This window comes from Aphelocoma coerulescens, chromosome 8 (genome assembly GCF_041296385.1).
Source record: "Aphelocoma coerulescens isolate FSJ_1873_10779 chromosome 8, UR_Acoe_1.0, whole genome shotgun sequence".
Classification (NCBI taxonomy): Eukaryota; Metazoa; Chordata; class Aves; order Passeriformes; family Corvidae; genus Aphelocoma; species Aphelocoma coerulescens.
This window is the reverse complement of record NC_091022.1, coordinates 19,931,674-19,944,896: the sequence shown is the minus strand read 5'-3', so window position 1 is coordinate 19,944,896 and position 13,223 is coordinate 19,931,674. Positions and strand designations below refer to the sequence as shown.

Sequence of the window (13,223 nt, the reverse complement as noted above, 5' to 3'; positions counted from 1 at the left end):
GTTCATTGATACGTTATTCACAGGAGTACAGACAGATAAGAGGAAATGTCAGTCGCTAGTATTTAAAGTTCAGTCATAAAACTCCAGTAATAAAAAAATAGGCTGCATAAAATCTGTGTAAACCATTACTCATGGGAGAACTGACACTTAGGGCAATACAAAGTATTATTTATCGAGGTATTTAAACATTTTAAATTAACCTTTTTAAGAATAGGCAGATGTAAGATGCAATTCTATGACCAAAAAAAAAAAAAAAAAAGCTAGAGCAGCCTATAAGATCATATTACAGTCATCATAATTTGGCCAATTTTTGCCACAAGTTAAATCATCTTTCTCAGATGCATCTCCTTCAAGTACACAGTTGACAGTTAAATCTTTTCCAGTTGTTACTGTCCTACACATAGTCCCTGGAAATGCTAATTGATACACAATTGTGATTATTTTAAAAATTACTATGTATTTGCTTTTAGTTTTTCAAGGACATCATCCAGCAGATTTATGAAAGTAACTGGAGAGCTATACAAACAGAATATACACCTTAACACGAAATAATACAAATTTAACATTAGTTAAAGAGTGGGGATAAAATTTTGCAAATTATTTTGATAAGATTGCAACATTTCTTGTTTTGTTTCAAGCTAGATATTTTGCACTGTTGCAGCAAAGCAAGATTTTAAGGAAAATCTACTTGTCTGTACTTCTCTGTGGAGTCTGTATGGAATAAGATTCATATTTATAAGGATATGTCAAAAAGCAAATAATAGGAAGTCATAATGGTGGAAAGGAACTTGATTTGTTATAATTCCTTCTTACATATTAATATTCAAATCTGGCAATAATTGTGGCTGAGTAAAAACTAAAGGATCAGATTTAAGCATGCCTTGGGTACATGTGTGTACAATTTTTCTTTTAAAGAAACATATGCTGATTCATGTGAAGTAAAATTAATCATTTAAATAATAGTATTATACTTGCCAAAAAAATATACACCTCTGCCAGGTATTCTTATATCTTAATGCAGTTTTAATGAGAATTAATGGAAACATGTGTTTTCGAAACAAATGCTAAAAGGTCTCCGCATTTTTACCAATTGTTTAAAACTCAGTTTTACAGCTTGCCATTGTAAAAGAGTTGTAAAACTCCATCTCTGCATGTAGAGAGAAATATGATTCCAGAAGTTTTTGATGAAAAGAGGGAAAATGAACTTCAGTCCTACATTTGAATCCACATAGGTGAATTCACTTTGACTTCTGCAAATATTAGCACAAAGCCTAGTTCTGCAGTTCCTTTCAATCTCTTTGTGGGCAGAAAAAATTTAGAGAACCCAACAGACTTTTTTTTTGTTACAAACAGAAGAACCTCTCTCTCTCATGTCCTCTCAAAGGAAAACCATCAACCCCAGATAATTCTTGTATTATCGACAGTTTTCTGGCTAAATCCTGTTCTCATCAACTAAGCAAAAGTCTGTTAGCTCAGGGCTATCACTGCTTATCTGCAATTACATTTATTTAAAAAAAAAAAAGAAAAAGTAGGACTTGTTAATGATACAATTTAAAACTCTGGTAAAATCATAGCAAGTCAATATGTATATCTTTATATTTCTATGACCCTGTTTTTAAGCATGTTTCCATAAGAGATGCATCCAATCCTTTCAATGAAAATCAGCTTCTAATAAAATACATTAAAATGCCCGTATAATTTAATTCCATTGGAAATGCATAAGGGGTTATTTAGGATTTATACAGGTGTTTATAAGGATGCTTTCAGTGAGAAAGGGCAATTGGCTATATTAGGAATACACAAAGAACTTAATAGAGAATCTGCTCTTTTGCTGTATGTTGCTCTCACAGTAACCCATACTTTTAACTATATACAGTAAGTACAAAACTATTGCATAGACAGATGATCTGTCCTTCCATTCTGTTTGGTTTTGAGACATTTTGCAGATTTAACCCAGTTGAAACAGGCCTCAGGAAGGTGTACTGCTTACTATGGCAGAACTACTCCTTTGGTCCTAAAAGCTTGAGATTGTTCTTGCACTCCCCAGTGCCCTGGACAGACACTGTGAACTGAGGAAGGCCAGCATGGCTGTGGCATACCCATATTTCAGTGACTTTTAAATATTCATCCCCAAGATTGTTGCTAGCATTGTTGAAAGTTTAATGTGGTTTTGAAGAGCCGTGGACCAGCTCTATGGTTCTCACTACTCCATATTACAAGGTCTTCAAGATCCAGTCTCCTTTTAACGTGTCATGTTTCTCTTCATACATGCTACAATTTCTAAACACAAATTGCACAGGTATGCAGAGACATCAAAATGATTAAGTAAAAAAATAAATCATTACCATTAACAAAGGTAATGATCCTGATTCTCTGCTGTGGTGCGGGGTGTTGTACACTGGATTGTCAATGTGCTTTGGACCTAAAACAGTTGATCAACCCCCAAGTGGTCCTGCCTAGTAGATACGATTCTGAGGGTAAATGCAGTTGAGAGGATTTCATGTCAGTGCTGCAGCGAGGGAGGGGATTGCTAAAACCCCCAAACAAAGGGAGGGGGCAGTTACCAGGTCATGTCTGAGCTGCTTTGACCGCGGCTGTCGCTCCCTCTGGTCACCGCAACCCCGCGCGGGCGCGGAGCGTGGGACGCGCACACGGTCCCGATCCCCGCTGGCATCGGCCCCGCCGCGCTCCCCGCTGGCATTGGCCCTCGCTAATGCCCAGCTGCTTCTCCCTGACCTTGAGAGCTGGGAATTGCCCATGTTGCACATCCTGAAAGGTCAGAGCGGATCCTCAGCGTTCTGCATCCATACAGAGGAGAAACCCAAACCCTACTGACAATCCCAGACCTGGTTTCCAAGAGCAGATTTTTTGAGAGAATGCAACAACGCTACTAGACTGCGTTTTGTATCCGAGCACAGCAGTGAGTCAACTGAGTATCCTTTAAATCGCTTCCAAGTGCTGTTTACCGTGCCCTGACATGTTTTCCCTAATGCATCGCTGTGCCTCGGCGCGCCGTCCCTGCCGGGCAGAAGCCGGGCCATGTCAATGCGAGGCAGCGAAGGAAAGGACCAGCGGAGCCGTGAAGGCTCTGAGGTGCCGGGACCCCCCGTCCTCCCGCCGTGCCTGCTCTCTCTCGCTACCCGCCCAGACGGTGAAGGATTTTTGGGTGATGCCGGGAAAGGGGAGGCGGGGGACAGGCGCTGCGGTGCGGAGAGCCGGGACGGCGCGGCGATCCCAGCCGGCCGGGCAGCTCCGCTCGGGCCCCCGCACCAGGCGGGGTGCGCGGCATCGCCGCGCGGTCGGGTACGGGCACGAAGGTGCGGCGGGGACGCCTCCGGCCGGCCGGCCTGCGCGCCTGCAGCCGCCGGGGAGGCGAAGGGAGGGGTGGCGGCAGGCCCCAGGCCCCAGGCCCGGCCAGCGCCGGGGCCCCAGGCGCCGGGCAGGGGCACCCAGCGGCTCCGCGGCGGCGGGCGAGCGGCTCCGCGGCGGTGCGCACCCCTCGGCATCCGAGGCGGCGGCGCGGGCAGCGGCAGCGCGCAGCCGGTCTGCGCGGCCTCTGGTGCCGAAGGGCCGCTATTTAGCCTTCAGCCCCCCCCCCCCCCCACCAAATGAATGAAGGGCGGGGGGGACTGAAAACGACAGGAAGGGAGAGATTTTTGTCCTTCGCCGATGCCGCTCTACGTGATAATATGTTTATATGATTAGCTGAGCCCAGGGGTGGGAGCGCAAGGAGAAGGGGTGGAGATTGGAGGGGGAGGAGGCTGGAGGTGACTCCAGTTCAGAGCCGGCGGAGAGTCCGTGTCAGGACTTGGCGCTCCCCAGCCGCAGACGGAGTGGTGCACGAGCACGGAGAGGCTGCCATACATTCATTGGGATTTTTTTTTTTTTTTTTTTGTGTGTATGTATTGCGTTTTTCCCATTACCGCGCGCGTTACTCGCTCAGCTCCCGGCGCCCGATCTCCAGTCGCTGGCGGGGCAGCAGCACAGGGAGGAAGAGGAGAAAATACGAGGAGGGGCCGGCCCCGCACTCCGCCAGAGGCCAGAATGTCATCCCGGGAGATGTGAATCCGGTCGGTGCGAAAGACACGGAGGAGGGGGTCCATTGTAACATTCGAGTTGTTCCCCGCTACCCCAGCTGCTGGCATCGCCTCCTGATCGCTTCACAGAAGAGACTCCCGAGGCTGGGCGCACACACTGCGTTGCGCCCGTCCTCCTCCCCATTTCGGCTTTTTTTTTTTTTTTTTTTTTTTTTTTAATTGAATTTATTTCTTGTGTGCGTGCGTGCGGGAGCCTGGCTGCATCGCGCGTTTCCTGCGGAGCGGAGTGTGGGGAACTGCAGGAAAATGTTGACTTAGACCCAGAAGACCCTCCCGGCCGGCTGCGTGGAGAAGAAGACGCCCCTGCTCTGCGCTGCCCCAGCCCTCCGAGCCGCAGCGCCGGCTGCCGCCCGCACTCGCCGCATCCCACCGCCCGCCCGCCCGCTCCCGCGCCGCCGCCGGGGCCCCGGGACTAACTCCGCCGCGATCTCCCGCAACCCTGCGCTCGGTGGGCTGACCCGGACCGCGGGTCCCGCCGGGGACACAGACCCCGGCCCGCCTTCGGCTCCCAGACATAGGTAAGCGGAGCCCGGCGTTGCAGCCTCGCCGCGCGTTCCTGCCGGCGCCTGCTCCCTGACTTCTGGACGTTCCCTTGCCGAGCCGCCGGCAGGGATGCGCTTACTTTGGGGTCTGCCTCGCCTGCCGCTGCCGCGGGGCCGCCGCCGGCGGGGCACTGTGCCCCTCGGTGAGCCCGCGGCTCTGGGCGCGGGCAGCGCGGAGGCGCCGCCGCTCCGCACGGCCGCGCTCCGCCCGCGCGGAACAGCCGCGCTCCGCCGCCGCCCCCCCGCGCCCTGCGGAGGGACCTGCGGCAGCCGCGGCGGGTCCCGCCGCCCCCGCCCGCCACCGCTGGCCGCCCCGCCGCGGGGGCTGCGCCCGGGGTCCGCCCGCCCAGCAGGCCCGGCGCTCCGCGGCGCGCCCCGCGCAGCGCGCAAAGTTCCATCCGTTCGCTAAATAATTACCTGTTGCGGGTTTATTTGTGTAACTCTGCTGAGTGCCCGGCTCCCAGCCCGTGCGAGGTGGGGGGTGGCTGTGGGAAGAGGAATAAATTACCCTTTGTCGGCTGTGGGGCGAGAACAACTTTTTTTTTTTTTTTTTTCCCTTTTTTTTTTCTTTTTATTTCTATTTATTTTCACATGTAGAAATCTGGGGCCATCTGGAGACAGAAAACAGTGTGTCATGAGGCACCGTTGCTGTGTCTGGCTCTAAAAATAACATCTTGTTGTTAGTCTGCGCCGGCCCTGCTGGGATTTGAGCGCGGTTTGTCAGAAAGTAAAGAGCTCTGCTGGTGCTCAGGTGTGTTTTCTTTGCCCAGAAATGCCCCTGTGCGCGACGGAAGGAATCCTGCGGAACAAATGTTCTGCTGTTTGGCTTCCTCAGACGCCCCGGCTCCCTCCTTTTGTTGCTTGCCACGAAAAGAGGTGCCATTTCGCATCATTCTGCAGAAATTGTTTGAATTAATGCAAGTGTGAATTCTTACCGTTTGAAGGAAGGTATTAGCATATCAAAGGTTTCTTAGCTCCGGCTCAATTGAGAAAACTTCAGCTTGTCTTCCATTTGCTTCCAAGAAGAGGCCCAAAGGGCAGAGGGAATTGTAAAGGGGCAAAATGGGGAGGTGGATTTGGGTTATGTTTCTGAACTTTTGCTGTTTTGCAATTATGCGAGTGAAAAACAAGGTCCCTCCGCTGCAGAGCCCTTGCGAGCGCTCGGACAATTACACTCTATTGATTAATGGTTTGTTCCGAGGAAAAAAGTGACCTTTTATGACAGGCACGGTGGCGTGGTTTCTGATGCCTGCTCTCAGGGAGGGGGATTTAGAAAGCCCTTTCTACCGCGCTCATGCTCTGGGTATGGCCTACACGTTTCTGCGTGGAGGGCTGAATGGGGAAGACCTTCTAATTACTTCAGAAAACAAATGAAATCTTGTAATAAAAGACCTCTCGGTTCCAGGCCTTTGAAACAAATATGCTTCCCTCCTTAATGGGTGGGTAGGCTGGAATAATAGATATTTTTATGGAGAGTTTTAAAAGAAGTTTTGATCACCACCAGCCATATGCTCCCATTTCCTTTTCATTCCAGGAAAAGTGAAAATGAGTAATTCTTGTAATCTCATTTAATCAGTGATACTGTGTTTACTAAGATAACCTAATTTGTGGTTAGTATTACCCTATCATAAATAATTTGAAACCAGCTATGGCAGGAGTGCTGTTTTGGTGGCTGTGTAGAACATTTATCGCATTGCAAGTTGTTTTATGAGATTACATGTTCATAGTTTTTTATTCTTTTGTTATTGTTTTCTGGAGTTTGAAAGGGGATGTGGCCTGGCCTACCCTTTTATTACCTTTGCAAATCAATATTCATAATCCAGCAACCCAAAAGCCAAGCAAAATCCAGTTATCCATCAATAAGTTGGGACCTTTTCCAGGGACCAGATGTTTCTTGGGAACTGTATTCTGGTTTATATCTCTGGCAAAAAAGAACTTCCTATGCTTTCCTTGCGTATTGCTTCTTTCCAAACCTTTAACTTGAATGATACAGATACTAAAACACATCTTTTGTGTTTTTAAAAAGTTGGTTAAAGTCCTTGATATGTAGCTTTTGGTCTGTTGTTTGGGGGGTTTTGTTTGTTTGTTTGTTTTATAATTTTTTTTTTTTCTTCTGGTTTACCATTTGGGGGGTGTTACTTTTACTGCCATGAAAGTGATGTGCCTTTAGAGTAGGATATTCAATTTCAGGCTTCAGTTTCCTTTCATGTAATGAAGGAACTGAGTATATATGGCATGTCTTGGTGAAAAACACTGCAGTTGATCAAGTAATTTATGGAGATTTCTGTTATTCCTAGATGGACATGGCTATTTGGGCATGTTGTAAATAGATGCGTTTAGTGGTCCTAAAATTACATAATTACTTTCAGGTAATTTCCAGCAGTATATTTACCTAATGTCTTTAGCTGTCTGAAGTAGTACCTTTTGGTGGTGTAAAAGGAACATATTGATGTAATTGCCATTATCACACTTAAGTTGCTGTTAACTAGTCTGCTTTGAATGCAGAGTGCTATAAAGAAAGTGCATTATTCTTTCAGCTATTAGGGATAATTTAAAAATTGTCTTGGAAATGTTGCACTTCGGTTTATGTGACGGCAACCCCAAATTCGACGAACCTCTAAAGGTAAAAAAGTAGTAAAAAGAAGATTTTCAACATTCAGATGACAAAATTGGACCACTTAGAGAAAAATTAACGTGCTGCAGCAGCACTTCAGCTGCCATTTTCAATCACTGTAGGTTACTATGTGTTGGCAACAGTAAAAAAGCGTAGACGTTCAGATAGCTTAGGGAGCTGGTAGTTGGGGGAATCTGGATGTTGAATCATGTGGGGTAGAACAAACCAATTACTTCAGGTTTTGACTTGAGACTTTCCAGTAAACATATTTTTTCCTGGCTTTTGGCTCCCCTGCTCATTAATAGACCAACATCAAAGCAGGCAACCAAACTTCCAAATGTTATAAAAACTAATGTAAAGATACAGATCTCACATGTAGTCTTGCAAGTCTTAATTTAAAACAAGCAGTTGGAGTTTTTATTGCTGCAATTTTCACAATCAGCAGAGACATTAACACCAGGCTTCTGGGTGTTTCCCTTCTTAAAATGAGCAAGAGGAAAGCTTTAAAAAACCCAAAGTTTGCTTAGTTAGTTCTTATTTGATCACTTCAGAAGCTTTCTCAATGTTTTATTTATCTCTTACCACTTTTAATGCATAAAGTCAGGAAAGGGGGTTACTCAGGAATCCTAGTCTCTAGTAAGGAAGCACCTTATTAAAATTTAAATAAGCAGGGTAGTATAGTCCTAGGAGTTTGTAGTCTTTAAGGTTAATAGTATGTAATAATATGGTTGGTTTTATTTTAAAAATGCGACATATAGACATGACATTTTGATGAATAGAGATTTTTTAAATGAGAATAGTTGTGATGAAGAAAATTTACTACAGTTAGAAGTACAGCTTTTTTAAAAAGTCCATAATTTTCACTTAAGGGTTTTGGAGAGAGAAGTCTCTAGTTAGGCAAAATATTTATCCAAGTTTTATTTGAAATATATTTCTAGGTAGTGTGTCATAAATTCATTTAAATCATAATAAACATACAGTAGAAAGAATTGTTTGACATCTAGAGAGCACAGAAACACGATGATAAGTTTTTAGTGACATTTGAACTAAAACTTTATGTATTTGCAGGCCCTTGTTCATCCTGTGTCCATGTAAAATGTTGCCATACCTGTAAGAAAATACTGTTACCTTGTAGTATGGCTCCTGCTGAGGATTGTGACAAGCTTAAAGTTAATGACAAATAACCTAGCAGTAACACTTTATATCAAAAAACGCTCTATGATTCCTCTGCATTTCCACGAAGGAATAGCTGTGGATAACTGATTATACAGGAACTGGAAGTAACAAATAGGGATTTTTACCTAGTCAGCTGCAAGTGAAGAAGTTAAGCTATGTCTGGTGTGTAATGGAAGTCATATCCATGCCCAGGCAGACAAACAGCTATGAACCAAGATACTTCAGAGCACAGGCTAGTGAAATTTACAGTCAGTCATGTTACTTGGAGGTGTCATGTTAAACAGACTCTTTCAAAGCATCTTTTAGAATTGATGTTTATGATGTACAAAAGTGATTTGAAATTACAAGAAATTGACCTTTTTAAGTATTTACGTGCAGCTTTTAAACTTAAAAGCTGTCTATCATTTTTAAAAACGTCCTGAGTTTGAAACAAGTAAAAAATTTAAACCATCATGTTTGTAATTGGATGTCAAGAAAACTGGAAAAACAAAAACCTACTTTAAGGCCATTCTCAATACTCTTAACAATCATGTTTAATATTTAAATACTTTTCAAAGATACCTGCATTTTGTTTCCAACAGTTTTTAAAATAACAGTAGCAGGTGGCTCTGGAATATTGGTAACTTGCAATTTAATTTGATTATATTTGATTATATAGAAAATACTTCTAGTCTTTATTTAGAAAATGTGATTCTTTTTAACATTCTTCATTTAAAAGGTGAAAGATGACAGGACTAAAGCCCTCTTCAATAGATAATTTTCTAGGAGTTCAGGTTTCTTTCAGCCTGTAATATACGAGATGTGCTTCTACAGCATGGATTGGGAAGATTGTGTCGCTTAATATCAGCAATTTCGTTATAGAAATACACTTGCTTAGTGAGTGCTACAGTCTGACAGCATTCTCTAGATGCAAACTGATAGTTAACTAGAAATTGATTCCAAAAGGGGGAAGGAAAAAAGTCTTCCAATTCAAAATTGTAGTTTCTCCAGGTTACGGATTGTTACATTAAATGGAGTATTTTACGGGTTTTAAAAGAATATGTAATATGCATACGTCATGAATTCTTTCTTTCTGATTTTCATGAGGTGCTCTAATGATTGAACCAACTCTTGCTTGCCATTTACCCAAATTATTTAGAAATACATGATAGTAAAAAGCATTTCAGCCTGACTGAAGCAAGCACAATGCTCAACACCTGCAGGTAGAGTGCAGTCTCTAGCAAAATGCTGTTGATTGTTACTCTGGCACAAAACAAGCTTAAATACAGTTTGCTTAATTACAACAAAAATCCTTTTTTATGAGTAAGATACTCCATGCTTGGGGAATGTTTTGTGTGTTGTCTGCTAGGTAAAATCCCATCACACTTGTATACGTTTGTTCAATTATCAGAGCAGCTAAGAGGAGGAAAAAAATCAATTTACCCTGAAAAGCACCAGAAATAAGATTACCTTGGCTAGTAGGAACTTGCCAGCACTGTCTAAATTGCTTAATATTATCAAATGTTGCCATTTTTCATGTTCGGTAAGAAGGATATTGACTATTCTACATGTCCAGGTCTGCTATTTGTCTATTTCTTTATAAGGTATAAGCATGTCTTATTTTTATTCCTACAATAGCAGTTACGATAAATCGGAGGATCTAACAATATCTTTATAAAACAGATGGAATAATACCATTCACTGGAGAAATAGTATTTACTTGAGATAAGTGATAACAACTAGTTTTTTCACTTGTTGTTCTCGTAACAGACAAATGTAAATACCTTAGCAGACATTTCAGAGTGAAAGGCGAGAGATAAAATGTAATTACTTTTCAGGGTGGCTCTGACAATGCCCGTGTTCTTGTCTGTAATACAAAAAAAAAATCTTTGCTCATCACCTCAGAATATGAAGGCCATTGTTACGTCTCAATATAAAAATATCTTCTGATTTCTAATGTTGACCTCAGTATTCATCTTTAGCTCTTCTGTGTAAGCTGGAATCCATATAACCATAAATTCTAGTTCCTGTTATCCAACCGAGCATTTAATAGAGCACCTAATGGACTCTGCTCCTGTATTTTTCTTGAATGCATAGCATCTTGCTTCATTCAGTCACCAAAACTAACTTTGCTACAAGGACAGGCAACACGACAAGTTAGAATCAATGGACCATTTGTAGGTCACAAAGTCAGTTTACTGGAATTTCAGAGGAAACTGGTTGAAAAGAGAGGACAAATGTCACTTTGAATAGAGATGTTTAAATCAAGGCTTCTGCCTGAGGGTAAAATTTAGGTCTGTTGTAGCCTAGATGTAATGTCTCCCTCTACAGAGCACAGCATTAATCATGGCTTGACAAGTGATCATGGGCTGAGAAAAATAGGGCCTGTCTTGGTTGTGTGGTTATTTTTTTTTCTAATCTTAATCTCTTAGGAGCACATTATAAACGCTAACATTTACACAAAAAGATTTAAGTATCAATGTCTGTGTTCCAGTAGTGAGAGTAGCTAGCTTCAGAGAAAATCTAGTTAGAGCTAATAAGAAGCTACTTGTGTTTCTTACTTAGATGCAGTATTAGGAATGTTTTCCTTTTAATGTAATGCAGGGTTTTTTTGTCATAAGAGATTTACTTTATGCCATTTCCTCATACAAATATGGTAGAGTCTCGGTCTGCCTGTTTTGTCCCTTGATGTACTAAATAACTCTGAAATCTTTTTTCTTTACCCTTGCTCTACAATGTGTTTATCACCCAAGAAAGATACTTCCTTTTGCAAAACAGGCAATATAGGGACAAGAGGGAGCAGTTTTTCTAAAATGTAATACAGATGAGTGGGGTTTTTTTTCTATGTTTATATGTTAATGATGTGTTACTTGATTGCAGTGGGCTACAAAAGCTGGAACGAAATAACATGAATGAAGAGTGCTATTTAAAATCCCAAGTTCTGATACAAATTTTGTTTAATACTTAAATAAGGGATGTCTTGATTCATAGATGTGGGAGTGTTCATACCTTTTATGGTAAAGAAGGGAATTTTCCCATTTCTTGGGCTTTTTTGCTGCTTCCTGTGGTGGGGACAGTGTGGGACTAGCCAAGCACTGAGTGTTCACCACTGCTAGAGAGGTGCAGCTTCTTCATGGACAGTTACATTTGTGTGTGCAACTGTTGGAAAAATAGATAATATCAGCAAAGTAGCAGCAAAACGATTTATCACCGGAGAATTATGCTTTAAAAATAAGAGTACTTCTGTTTATCCAGTTGCCTGTGGATGTGATAAAATCCCCAGTCTCTCGTTTAAGTTGGGCTGCTGCTTTCCTTTGTGCCCTCTGTTGGTATTTTCCCATCAGTCGACACCTCACACCGATTACTGCTCTGAATCCAGATGACAGAATAATAACGCCGATTACTGTTAAAAGTTGTTTCTGGCAGCTGGGGAGGGGATGACCGACCTTGTTCCTGACTATCAGCCTTGCTTTGCTGTTGATGGGCTCGGGTGTGCGGAGAGAGAGAGCCTTACTGTGAAATCAGTGCTGCAGTGCTGGAGAGCAATCACATGCCAGAAGGAGACTTTAATTCACTTTTCTGTATATTCTCTTATAGTATCACGTTTGTAATTTTTTACAGCATAGCAGTCTACACCAGGGTGAGCAGTGTTCAGAAACAATTCCCTCGCAGTAGGCAGCATTGCTTCTAAATAAAGCGACATTTTAAGAAAATATTTCTGAGAACAAGTTCTGCTGTTGACTCTGCATTTCTCTGGCAAATTCCCGATGCCCGTGTTGATGGTAGGCAGAATTCCTTTCATCTGATCCAAGCATCCTTTCATTAGACTATTACATAATTTTTTCAACTTTCTCTGTGTGAAGTGACCAATTTGGAAAAACCTGCTTTCCCAGAATGAATAATGATTGCATCTTCAAATGAGTGTTCTACGAAGACCAATTCGTAACTATTTTGTTAGCAGTGTCTCCGGCAGCTTTTATTTACTTCAGTCTAGTAAGTATTTCTTAAACGCAGACTGTCAATTGGTGAGGCTGATTCTTGTGTAAATCAGTATAAAGTGCTTAAAGGAGAGAAAGTGCCTCAGCAGTGGTGTATTCCTGGCTGAGCTTCTGTGCCAGGAAAATGGGTTGAGGCTGGGAGTTGTTTTGAAGAGAGAGGGGAGGTGCAGGCTGACATAATTTGAAATTGAGAAGAAATCCTTTTGCCCTTCAGGCAGTAATCTTATCCGTGCTTGAATAGAGCATCATCTCTCCAAAAAGTTGTTGACTTTTTTTTTCCCCTGCTTGCTTTATTTTCTCATTCTTTCCCTCGTTTTAGCAGGTGTGTAAGAGTATCTCATAGTAACTGGTTGATGATCCAACTGTTAAAGATACTCCATCAGCAAAGAAAAGCTCTATTTGCAGCAGTCTCATCATCTTGAAGTGAACACCCAAAATTTGTCTTACATTTATCCTATGTAAGGGCTATAGCCATACTGGAATATCAGGAGTGTTTCCCCCCACCCCTCTTCTTTAAAATAAAATGAAAAAACAAACAAACAAACAAAAAAACCCCTGATATTGAAACCATGAAGGGTTATATTTTGGAGTTTATTTTCCCAGTGAAAATTAAAGTTGGCACAGGGCATATGTGACTTTATGCCCCATGCATATGCATTTATTTTATGAGTGTTCCTCATGAGTCTAAGGGCACTACTTGCAAAAAGGGAGATTTTGCTCTGTAAGAGAAACAAAACCACAGGCATACGTTCATTCTCTCCGTGTGAGAAGAGAAATTAATGTTGGCTGATGGCTTCCCAGTTTTTTGAGTGTGTGA

General features: G+C 42.6%; 1 protein-coding gene across 10 annotated transcripts in view; it reads left to right on the top strand.

Annotated features, from left to right (window-relative positions):
- Window positions 1-13,223, top strand: part of ADGRL2 (adhesion G protein-coupled receptor L2) — a 387,257-nt gene that overhangs the window by 224,677 nt on the left and 149,357 nt on the right. For 3 of the 10 annotated variants that reach the window (XM_069023031.1, XM_069023037.1, XM_069023036.1), the window contains exon 1: window positions 4,222-4,615. The exons of 1 other annotated variant lie outside the window; for it this stretch is intronic. The gene's annotated coding sequence lies outside the window, so the exon portion shown is untranslated. Of the gene's footprint in view, window positions 1-2,851; window positions 2,921-4,221; window positions 4,616-13,223 lie in introns of those variants that run through there. 6 more of the 10 variants (XM_069023032.1, XM_069023034.1, XM_069023028.1 and 3 more) reach the window with 3 other exon arrangements.